The 12,338-nt window shown below is 33.4% G+C and overlaps 1 protein-coding gene across 3 annotated transcripts in view; it reads right to left on the bottom strand.

Moving 5' to 3' along the window:
- The window catches only part of CADM2 (cell adhesion molecule 2), a 1,499,715-nt gene that overhangs the window by 205,404 nt on the left and 1,281,973 nt on the right, over positions 1 to 12,338 (bottom strand). The window lies entirely within an intron of this gene.

Raw genomic sequence — 12,338 nt, 5'->3', positions numbered from 1 at the left:
AAAGCAGTAATAAGGGGAAATTTTATATCTTTAGAGGCTTATTTGAAGAAAATAGAGAAAGAGAAGATTAACGAATTGGGCTTGCAACTTAAAAGGCTAGAAAAAGATCAAATTAAAAATGTATGGGATTACCTGTCATCGGGGGGAGGGAGTGCAGGGAGGGAGGGGATAATTTGGAAAAATGAATTAAAAAAAATTTAAAAAAAAATTAAAGCTCTTTATATAATAATACACCATGCTCAAACATTTTTTTTTCCATAAAAGCTTTAAGTAGATGCACATTCTGATACCTTCATTGAGAGTATTCCTACATCTCTAGTTGCTAATATGGCTAATAAGTTTTCTTCATGGTCCTACCAGCTTTTTAAATTCTGCATGTCTTAAACAGATCTTATTATCTTTCTCTCAAACCTGTTTCTTCTGACTTCTCTGTTGTGAGTTCACTCATGTTCAACATCTTGTTAGAGTAGTATAGTAGATAAGACTGCTGGATTAGGAGTCTAAAAGACCTAAATTCAAATTCTATTTTATATATTTACTAGTTGCAAAGTTCCTTATCTGTAAGCCTGCTTTATGAAGTATAAGTGGGCTTTGAATTCTTGAAGTCTATGTTGAGGAAGAAGAGATAGAGAAATTATATGGATAACTTGAAAATATTCGCCAAATTAAATTAAGATACTCATATTTAGTACTGAAATGCAAATATGGGAAAAGGTGGGATGGTAAATAAATAATTACCAACACATATATAATATCTGAGAATACATGATTCAGAAAAAAAAAAGATGTAAGAAAGTCATTCTTTGATAAATTAAATAGAAATTTTATTCTTTTATAGCACAAAATTTTTTTTTTCAGAAAAGAATTAGTAATAGGCATGGGGCATGACAGGACCCAAATAACACTAATTAATGATGTAGATTAATTTGTAACAGACAGAAAAAGACTTGTTATTGCTTTCAAAGTTATTCTTGAATCACCTGTCTGTGGACAATCAGATTGCTGACTTGTCAGGGCAAAATCAGAATTAATAAAAAGCAAGAAGAAAGAATAATAATGATAAAAGGTGTATAATTGAAACAGCAAAATTCTGAACTATTTAAAGAAGTACTAAGAAATGAAATAATATGAATGAGCTTCAGAAATAGAATCAACATGGATAACACTATGTAGAGATATTTGGGGGCTCTAAATTTATTGTCACAACAAGAATACCAAAAGAGAGCAGAAAGCATCCTGGTCGACACACACTTAATTTAAATTGCCAAGGGGAAAGATGAAGATCCAAAGTCACATAACTCATTTATAAAATCATATGATGAAGGATTATGGAAAATTTTGAGCAGTTAAAAATTGTTTAAATAAAATGTAGGAAATTATTTAGCTAAGCAAAGACATGCCAAGAACCTTTAAGGAGAAAAATGGAAGAAAGATTAAAAAATAGAAATATATCCAATGATTAATAAAATTAACTCTTTTTACCATTAAGGAAGCAAAACGCTCGGATCCTAATTATTATGATTCCAACATAGCTTTCAAGATGGTGAAGCAAAACATTCTAAATTTAACACTACTTTCCTAGTGAGAAAAAACAACCAAGCAACAGAAAGAATAATAATCCGAAAATTTAAGGAAGAAATATGTGTGGTATTTTTTCTAGCCTAAGCTTACAAAAAGAAATAAGTAGGAAAGAATTTGAGCCAGAAAGTCTTGGGCCAACGTACATAGCAGAAAGAGCCTTACAAAATGCAGAAGAGGTAAGCTAGGGAATTCCTGGATCCCACATTTATGTACCTGGGAACCAGGAGATGGGGGAACAGGGACTAGCTATCAATACCTAGAATCTTTATGTCTTTATGACAGTAGAGCATGAGTTAGGAATTTCTTGGCTTTATATTAGGCAGGCAGCAATTAGGCCACTCCCTGACCTTGTCCCAATTTAATTATCTGATCTCTGTGAAGAACCTAATGCTTAGAACTTAGATGGTGAAGTGACAGGAAGTTCAGTGATAAACATAAGAAACAAATCATGCCCCACCATTTATTCTGGAAGGATTCCAGTTCCAGTTCAGGAAGCAAGACTGGAAAATTGAGTAAAACAAACAAACAAACAAACCAAAAAACAAAACAAAACAAACAAAAAAACCCCACCAATATAAATATAGAACTCTTCATATTTGGGGGGTCACTGGTTAGGACATTTCTTTGAACATGCCCCCAGTCATAATGTTCACTCCCAACTCAACTCATTTTCTGGATTTCTTTAATCTCTCTGTAGCTGAATTGTCCTTTCTCCACTTTGAAATTTCCCTTTATAAATATTTATCTTTTTTTTTTTAAATCTGTATCTTTATCAGTTAACACAATACCTGACACATAATAATGTTTAATGTGTCTTTCTCTGCTTAAATCCAGGTATTTTCAAGCCACAAAAATAAAAGAGAACAACTCCACAAAATTCCAAATCAAACCAAATAAATCCAATTAATTCCCAATCAAAAACATAGATTATTACTAGTTCCACTAGTTCCACCAAGATTCCCAAAAGAAATGAAGCTATTATCTCACATAAAGTGAGATAATAGATCTCTAAAGGAAGATCAGCCAAAAAAAAAAAAAATTATATTACTAGACAAAAGAATGGAAAGAAGAATAAGCAACTTAATATATAGGTTATGGAAAATCTTATTGAAATAACATACTCCTTGAAGATTATATTTGACCAATCAATTAATCAGGGACTTATTCTCTCAAATATTTTTTCTTCTGTATTGGTTGTCTATTCATAATTCCTTCACACTACTCACCTTCATGTCTTAGCATACTTGACTCCTTTTGGGACTTAGCTCATATCCCACTTTCTTCAATAGGATTTCCCTACGCTCAAATCCTTTCCCCTAATGCTATGACTTCCCAGTTATTTTAGAATTAGTGATATAATCAGAATGATCAGAATGCAAATTCATGCTGAGATACTTACTAGCTGTATGCCTCTAGGCAAATCTCTGTCTCAGTTTCTCCATTTATGAAATGGGAATAATAGCATCTACCTCACAGCATTGCTTTAAGTACTTCATGAGATAGTGCCTTCCTTCCTTCCTTCACCTCCTCCTTTCTTCCTTTTTGGCTTTGTTCATGGAGAGGCAGTGGAGCAAGTGGCACTTGGGAGTGGATGAAGGCTTTAAGTTTCCAGGAATTCCTGACCCACATTTGTCATATAGGGACAGGGATGGGATCTAGGATATGATAAAAGAGTCTTTCTGTCCCTGCTATGTTGAGTGATCTAGGCATTGCCTTTCCTTGGATTAGAAGTTGTTAGGATTACTAAGTGAGAACTCAGGTTGTCTGGACAGTGATAAGGTGAGAATTCAGGTTTTCTGGACAATTACAAGGTGAGAACTCAGGTTGACTTGATAGAAGGAGCAAGCTCATTGGCTGAAGTGGTTCTTCCCAGAAGCCCTTGCATTATCCCACGCCCATTCTCTGGGAGGATAAAAAGCAACAGTGGGCCTGGAAAGTGAGTCTACATGGAGAAGGATAAGAGCTGGAGGAGATTCAAGGAGAAGACTCTGAATTGCATCAGGCTTGACGGGGCTCTCTGCAGGAAGGGAAGTCACTTCTCTGGACAAGAGTTAACAGCAACTGCCTGGAGACAACGGTTCACTACAGGAAGAAGAATCTGTCTGAGAGATTTGAGTAGACACAGCAGATCTCTTCCCAGAGAGCGATCCAGCAGCTTCTGGAGACGACAGCTTGCTACAATTGGCGCCCAACGTGGGGCAAGGACTTTTGCTTATCCTGACAAGAGGAGCTAGACCAGACCTTCGCAATTTGGTGCCTGAACAGGGACTTAAGGAACTTCAAGAGCAAGTGAGAAAACATCCAGGCAAGATTTATATCTTGCATGTCCACTCACATAGTGGACTTCCAGGTCCCATTTTTGATGGAAATTCAAAGGCAGATAGCCTTCTAACCATGTTAGCCAGTAGTCCTTTATTTCAGGAAGCACAAGAATCTCATTCTAAATATCATCAGGCTGCTCGAGCTTTACGTTTACAATTTGGAATCACAAGAGAGGAAGCTAGGAGCATAGTAAAAAGCTGTACAGCTTGTCTTCCTTTCCATGCTCCTACACTCCCTCCAGGGAAGAATCCTCGTGGTTTGAGACCCAATGAAATCTGGCAAATGGATGTGACCCATTATAAATCTTTTGGTCGTCTATCTTTTATTCATGTCGTGGTAGACACCTTTTCAGGATTCACATTTGCAATGCCAGCAGCAAAAGAGACAGCCCGAGTGGTCACTGAATTCCTTATACAAGCTTTTGCAATTATGGGTGTGCCACAAGCAATAAAAACAGACAATGGACCTGCATATACGTCCAAACATTTTACACACTTTTGTGCACAGTATAAGATTTTACATACCACGGGCATACCCTTTAATCCTCAAGGGCAGGCAATAGTAGAGAGAAGAAACAGAGATATTAAGACACTCCTCCAAAAACAAAAGAAAGGGGGAGCCACAGGTAGCCCTAGGGAACTTCTAAATTTAGTTCTCTATACCATTAATTTTCTAATTTTTGACAAAGATGCACTGGCTCCGGCAGACAGGTTTTATAACCCACCAGAAGGGCAGTGTCCAGTGCGAGCATCTCCACTGTCCTTAGATAATCGCCAGGTGATGTGGAGAGATCCAGAAAGTGGTGAATGGAAGGGACCAGATAGGTTAACTGCCTGGGGGAGAGGGTTTGCTTGTATTTCTTCAGCAGGAGAAGGAATCAGATGGGTGCCAATGAGTCATATTCTCCTTGTCCATCAGAGAGAGACAGAAAAAGAGAAAGACCTCAAAATAAAGGAGAAGATCTAAGAAACATCTGACACTGAAAGAGCATGGATAATAAGAAGACTGTTAAAGAACTTTAAAAACAAGCAGGAATCATTGGACTTCCTCACACAAGATGAGACTAATGGACAATGGACTTATGGACATTTATAAATTTTCAATTTATGATTATGTTATATACTTCTAGCATGTGTTACGTTACTATGTTACTATGTGCTTATGTAATTTATGTAATTATCTGCAATACTTCCCATATTGATGGATTTATGTTTCAAGGTCATTTATGTAATTATCTGTAATACTTCCCATATTGATGGATTTATGTTTCAAGGTCATGACTGTCCTATGTTCTAAATCAAAAGAAAGGGGGAGATGTTAGGATTACTAAGTGAGAACTCAGGTTGTCTGGACAGTGATAAGGTGAGAATTCAGGTTTTCTGGACAATTACAAGGTGAGAACTCAGGTTGACTTGATAGAAGGAGCAAGCTCATTGGCTGAAGTGGTTCTTCCCAGAAGCCCTTGCATTATCCCACGCCCATTCTCTGGGAGGATAAAAAGCAACAGTGGGCCTGGAAAGTGAGTCTACATGGAGAAGGATAAGAGCTGGAGGAGATTCAAGGAGAAGACTCTGAATTGCATCAGGCTTGATGGGGCTCTCTGCAGGAAGGGAAGTCACTTCTCTGGACAAGAGTTAACAGCAACTGCCTGGAGACAACGGTTCACTACAGGAAAAAGAATCTGTCTGAGAGATTTGAGTAGACACAGCAGATCTCTTCCCAGAGAGAGATCCAGCAGCTTCTGGAGACGACAGCTTGCTACAAGAAGTGAGGATAATACTTCCCTTCATGACCTATCTACAAAAACAGTAACAAGAAACCAAGATCACCAGGATATAAAAAAGATATTGCAGTTATCCAGAATAAGGTATAATGGTGTGAAAGAGTGAATTAATATCTTTCTTATCCCAAAGATAAGGTTCAGGGAGCTCTTCCTTCTTGGAAGAAGAAGAATACAATGATCAAGACCATCAAATTAAGACCTCTTTTAAGAATTATAGTTCTTGGAGACTGGACAAGGGATTAGACAAGTATCTAAACTTTTATGAGAAATAACAAGAAATTAAACAAGTACAGAATCATTAAACAATTAAATATGTTGTCAAAACCTTTTCCCGTGCAGGACATCAAGAGCTAAACAATTCATCATTTAGGAAAGAGGAGGAAAAGTGAAAATGACACTTAGAAATAGGATGCCTTCCCCTAAAAGGGAAAAGGACCATATGTGCAAAAATGTTTGTAGCTGCCTCTTTTGAAAGTAAAGAATGGAAAACTGAGTAGATGGTCATCAGTTGGGGAATGGCTGAATAACTTATAGTATATGAATGTTATGGAATTTTATTCTATAAGAAACAATCAGAAGAATGATTTCAGATAAGCCTAGAGAGATTTACATGAACTGATGCTAAATGAAGTGAGTAGAACCAAGAGAACATTGTATATAGTAACATCAAGATTATGTGATGATCAATCCTGATTGATGAAACTCCTTACAACAATGAGGTGATTCCAATAGATTTCTGATTGAACAAGCCATCTATATTTAGAAAGCAATCTCCATCAGGAAGAGGATTGTGAGGATTGAATGTGGATCACAACATAGTATTTTCACCTTTTTTATTATTGTTTGCTTGCTTTTTTTCTTTTTTTGATCTGATTTTTTTCTTGTGCAGCATGATAAAAGTGGAAATGTATAGAAGAACTGCTCATGTTTTATATATATATTTGACTTGCTTTAATATATATTCGACTTGCTATCTACAGGAGGGAGTGGGAGGAAGGGAGAGAGAAAATTTTGGAACACAAAGTTTTGCAAGAGTGAATGTTGAAAACTATCTTTGCATATATTTTGAAAATAAAAATCTATTATTAAAAAGAAATCTAAGAAAAGAAAAAAGTGAATGTTAAAAACTAAAACTAAAAAATAAAAATAGTTTAAAAAAGGAATTAAACACACACATATACACAAAGAATTGGGTTACTTTTATGAGTTGGACAGCTATGGAGCCAAAAAAGAAAGAAAAAAAAAAACATTTTATATGTGTTTGATGGTAATAGATGTAAGGGAATTGGGGGTGAAGGTCGGGAAGAAAAGAGATCTAGCATAAAGATATAGGTAATACCTGCTATCAAGTTAAAAATCAACTAGGTAGGGGTAGTCCTTTTTGGAAGTTAAGGAAAGTAATATGGAATTGAGACAGAGAACTAGAATTTGTATATAGATATCAGTAATTGGGAAGCTGAGGAAAGAATAGACATTGGCCATCTGTGGCCAGATGGACAGGACTGAGTGAATATACATGCCAAGAGTGATGTATTATAAAGATGATTTTAAGAAGTACATGTGAAAGAGTGACCGAGGAGAGACATGGTACAGACAAGCCCTAGCTGGCCCTGAAGGAATTGAAGGTTTAGAAAAAATATAATTAGCTTCAAATATCTGAAAGGCTGTCAAGTGAAATAAATATTAAAGTTGTTTAGCTTAGCCTCAGAAGGCAGAACTGGAGGTGAGGCGTGGAATATGAAAGAAGTAGATCTAGGCTTTATGTAAAAACTTCCGTACAGTTAGAACTATCCAAAAGTAGACTTGTTTGTCTTGGGAGGAAATAGGTTATCCTTCACTAGAAGTCTTTAAGCAAAATTAGTATGATCCCCTCTTGGGGGGGAAGGGGAGGCGGGGCACATTCTTGCTCACATATAGATTGTATTAAATTATTTCTGAAATTCTTTCTGACTGAGATTTTGTGATTTTGAGCCTTAGTTTATAAGAGATTATATACCTAAGAATGATAAAAATCTTTGGATCTTACTTTATTCTATTTATTAGCCTATATTCAATATACGTTATAAATGTATAATATATAAACACAGACATTCAACTTAATTTAATTCAACAAGTATTTATGTAGTACTGTGTGTTTAGTAGTGTAGCAGAAACACAAAACAACTCATGCCCTCATTTTCTGATTGTGGATATTCTGAAATCCTAAAAGTTGTTTCAGGAAATAATTGCCTGGGAAAGCAGAGTGATTTAGATTGAGGACCACGACTCAAAAATATATGACACTCATTAATAAATTTTTTTAACTAAATGGAAAACAATTTACAAAATTTTCTCACCTCCTTGTCTTATCTAGTATTTTTGTACTATCTCATCTAAACACATAAACACACATTTATCCTATTAATTATCCATAATAGTACTTGAGTTTTTCAAATTTTTAAAATATATCTTTGAACTAAGTTTTGGTCTCATCAGCTTTTTACTTCTATCTTCATCATTACAACTTATATTAGTTTATAAATCAAATGTTTATAGAAATAAATAATCATGGACAACAGAGACTAGTATTTTTTAAATGATATCCTCAATAATCTTTATAATCCTTTGTAAATGAATCCAATGCTACTAAAATTTTTCTTTACATAGATATAATACTATATCAATATGCTTTTAAAATAAACATTAATATATTTGGTAGCAAAAATATATCTGTATTCATCTGTTTTGCTATAAAATTCCCTGATCATCTTTTTTCAAAAAGATATTTTTATTCATATATCTCAACTAATAATTACAAATTTCATTAATATATTCATTCAGTGTCTCAAAATATTTGTGACCAAATTAGTTTGGGAACTGCTTCTATAGATAACCAGTCAAAACTTGATAAATTGATAAATTATTATTGATTCACATTGATTCATATATTGAAGAGTTAACAAAAGGCCAGAGAGAATGGAGTCATGGAAACATTTACTGGACCAAGTGGCATGACCTTTAGGGTAAATACTGTGCAAAAGGTCAGAAGAAAGCAATTAGTAATAATCGTTTACTCTCTCCAAAGGCCTCTCTTCTTCTTGGTCTCCATCACATGGCATTTTTCAGTTTGAAAAGTAATTCCCTGACAACAACCCTGTGGGATAAGTAGTAATTCAGCAAGTTAAGAAGTAAATGATGATTATATACTATGAAGTATAATCATAATGTTATGAAAATTTAATGAGGAATTTGACTATAGTGGAAACGAATGCTAAAATAAATCATGAGCTAGACTGTCTCCATGTCTTCAAGCAGGGTAATAATAAAAAGTATCAGTGGCATGTTTAAAACTTTAAAAGAGGAAGGGGTAGTAAAGAAAACTTTCATATTTTCGGGAGCATATTAATAATTGCAAGCTAGTCAGAAGAGAGCAACAATTATGCAAAAATTCTTAAGTCCGTGTTAAATGAGAATTAACTGAAGGATAGAAATGTTTTTATCCTGGAGAAAAGATACCTCAATAGGATAAGATAGCACTTCTCAAGTACTTAAAAGTCATATATTAGGGAAGAGGTATTAGTTTTGCTGTATTTGGCATCAGAGTAAATATGAGTTTTCTTTGACCCTAAGGGAATATAGCAAGAAGTTACAAAGAGACAGATATGAACTAGATGAAAGGAAAAAAAATTACAAAAGCAGAACAATAGAAAAGACAAATGGGCTGTATGAATAGATACCAAGTTCCCCATCTAGAGCAATATTCATGATAAGGATACATAAGTATTTAGTAGGTATATTGAAGAAGGATTCTTGGTAGAAAATAGTTTATCCCAAATTTTGCATGTATGGGAAGGTAAGAAAAGAATGAAACTTTGAAAATCACTTTAAAATATTTTATGCATTGTTGTTGTGTTTAGCCATTTTTCAACCCAACTCTTCATGATACCTTTTGAGGTTTTCTTTGCAAAGATGTTGTGGTGATTTGCCATTTCCTTCCCCAGTACATTTTACAGATGATGAAATTGAGGCAAACAGGATTTAGTGACTTGCCCAGAGTCACACAGGTACTGTTTGAGCATATGAACTCATGAAGAAGAGTTTTACTGATTCCTAGTCCAGCGCTCTATTCCCTATACAATCTAACTGATCCCTTTATGAATACCAGTTACTAAAAAAAAAAACAGTTATATAAATAGTATGATGTTTTATCTGGATGATATATGGATATCTGGATGGATAAATAAGAGTTATCAATAGAAATAAAACACTGCCATAGGTTACTGGAAAATATTTCTTAAAGTTTAAATATCAAAATTTCAGTTTGCTTCTGGATCATCTATTTAAGTTTGGCAAAAGTACTGACTAGACATAAGATGCTAATTGACAAAGGTGTGTTTTTTAAAACTAAAATTCCCATATTCTATGCAAAATTTCTTATGCTGATCATTTTTATTATAAAATATTTCTGGCAAAAATAATTATAAAGCAAGTAGATATGTATATGTATATGTATATATATATACATATATACATACATATATATATATATATATATACACACATATATGCATAATGCATAAATCTATATCCACACATATTTACCTAATAGTAGTCTAAGATTCAATCGACAAGTGTTGGTGTAAAGAATGAATTTTCTGCACATATTTTTGTATTGCATTATAATTTTAAAAATATTTTAAAACTAATTTTTAATTTTAATTTAACAAATACCAACTGAAATGGGCATTTCCATTTACCCTGCAGAAAACAAATAGTAAATCTTACACTACAAGTTGAATCCTTATAAGGTATTGATTGTTTTTCTTTTTAGATATGTGGTAAGTTCAACCTATATATTTCAAGGTTGTCTTGCTTATTCTGTTTCATTATAGCTTTTGTCTTCTTTTCTTTTAAAACAAGATATCTTTGCAAACTTCTTTTTTCCATTATTTTTTCTTTCTTTTTTTTTAAACTTTATAGTATAATTTAAATGAAAATCAAAGGAATTTTGTCAGAGTAGTACTGAAATACCACAGTCAAGTATAATGTTTTTCTGATTATTGACTATCATAAGACTATTATACTTAATAACCAATAACATGACTTCAAACTCTTTGGATTATATTTCATCAAAAACCATAAAAGAGGAATATATAGAAAGATTGTATTGAGGATTAGACCATAATGAAAACAGACAAAAAATTACAGTCAGACACAAGAGTTAAATACTATTCCTACAGAGATAAATTTATAGGAGCAAATAGTCAGTTGAGCTCTTTTTCTTTTTTTCTCAGAGATTTATTTCTTTTTTTTTCTTTGTTCTTTCCCCCCCCCCCCCCCTGGCAATTGGGCTTAAGTGACTTGCCCAGGGTCACATAGTTATGAAGTGTTAAATGTTTGAGACCAGATTTGAACTCAGGTTCTCCTGACTTCAGGGCTGGTTCAGAGATTTTTTTCAAAGAGTGCCATTCATTGCTACCATGTGTGATATCTTCTCCCTAATTCATCAATACTCACATAGCATTGTTTCCTGAGTATCTACATGTTCAATGTCTTCATACTTAATTTGTGCCTAGATGTTTGGCTTAAAAAATGTTCCATACCTTTATTTAACTTTTATTGATTTTTAAAAATGAAGAAAAGAATTGGTATTAAGCTAAAATACTGTAATATTGCTTTAATTAAAAATATTTTAGGGATAAAACATAATTATGAAGTATTTTTATTTGTCTCAATTATTTGTATATTGGAAGAGTTGATCTACTGGTCCTAAACAATAATTAATATATGTCTTGTGACATATACATCTTACATTTCAAAATATATTAAGTGATTGCAAATATAGTGATATAATTTGAAAGAAACTTCTTTTCACTCTCATTTTAGGGAACAAAACGATCCTTGGTATAAGCAAGTACTTACAATGGGATTTTAATGTATATGTTACTCCAATCTCATATTTTCTGAATTTTGGAGACCAAAATTTTCCATTTCTCAATCTTCCCTTAGGTAACAAAACAAAAACCAAAACATTCTTAAAAATGTTTGTATATACATATACACAAAATATACATATTTTAACATATGCATATTTTAATAAGCATTGAAAGACAAGGTAGTGATGGCAGTGATTTAAGTGACCAGCCTAAAAATGGGAATATTTATCTTCATGAGTAGAAATCTGGCTTTCCATATTTATTAGCTGTGTGTCTCTAAGCAAGTGACTTAACCTTGTTTACTTCTGTTTTCTTACCTCTAAGAAGAAATTTGCAACCACTTCAGTATATTTGCCAACAAAATAACACATGGAGTCATGAAAAGCCAGACATGACTGAAACAACTGATCAACAACAAATGAATTCAGGACAAGTCAGTTACTATTGATTCTTGCATTATGGCATTTCATGACATGTTCTGCCCATGTTCTCTCCAAATTTTATTAAATTTCATTATTTTTGATCAAACATAGTCATGCATGTTTTATTTTAATTTTTTGCTTATTTTTTTAAATTTCAGCAATTAGCAATTCATGATCTATTCTACAATTTCCCATCATACTAAATTGAAGGACTGAATCTATATGATTGACACACAAAAGAAAACTTTTAAAAACAAATTAAAAATGTCCTTTAGCATTCCATTCCAAATTGAAACACATTTCCTTCAATTGCAG

The sequence above is a fragment of the Sminthopsis crassicaudata genome, chromosome 3 (assembly GCF_048593235.1).
Source record: "Sminthopsis crassicaudata isolate SCR6 chromosome 3, ASM4859323v1, whole genome shotgun sequence".
Taxonomy (NCBI): Eukaryota; Metazoa; Chordata; class Mammalia; order Dasyuromorphia; family Dasyuridae; genus Sminthopsis; species Sminthopsis crassicaudata.
This window is presented reverse-complemented; position numbering and strand designations above follow the sequence as displayed.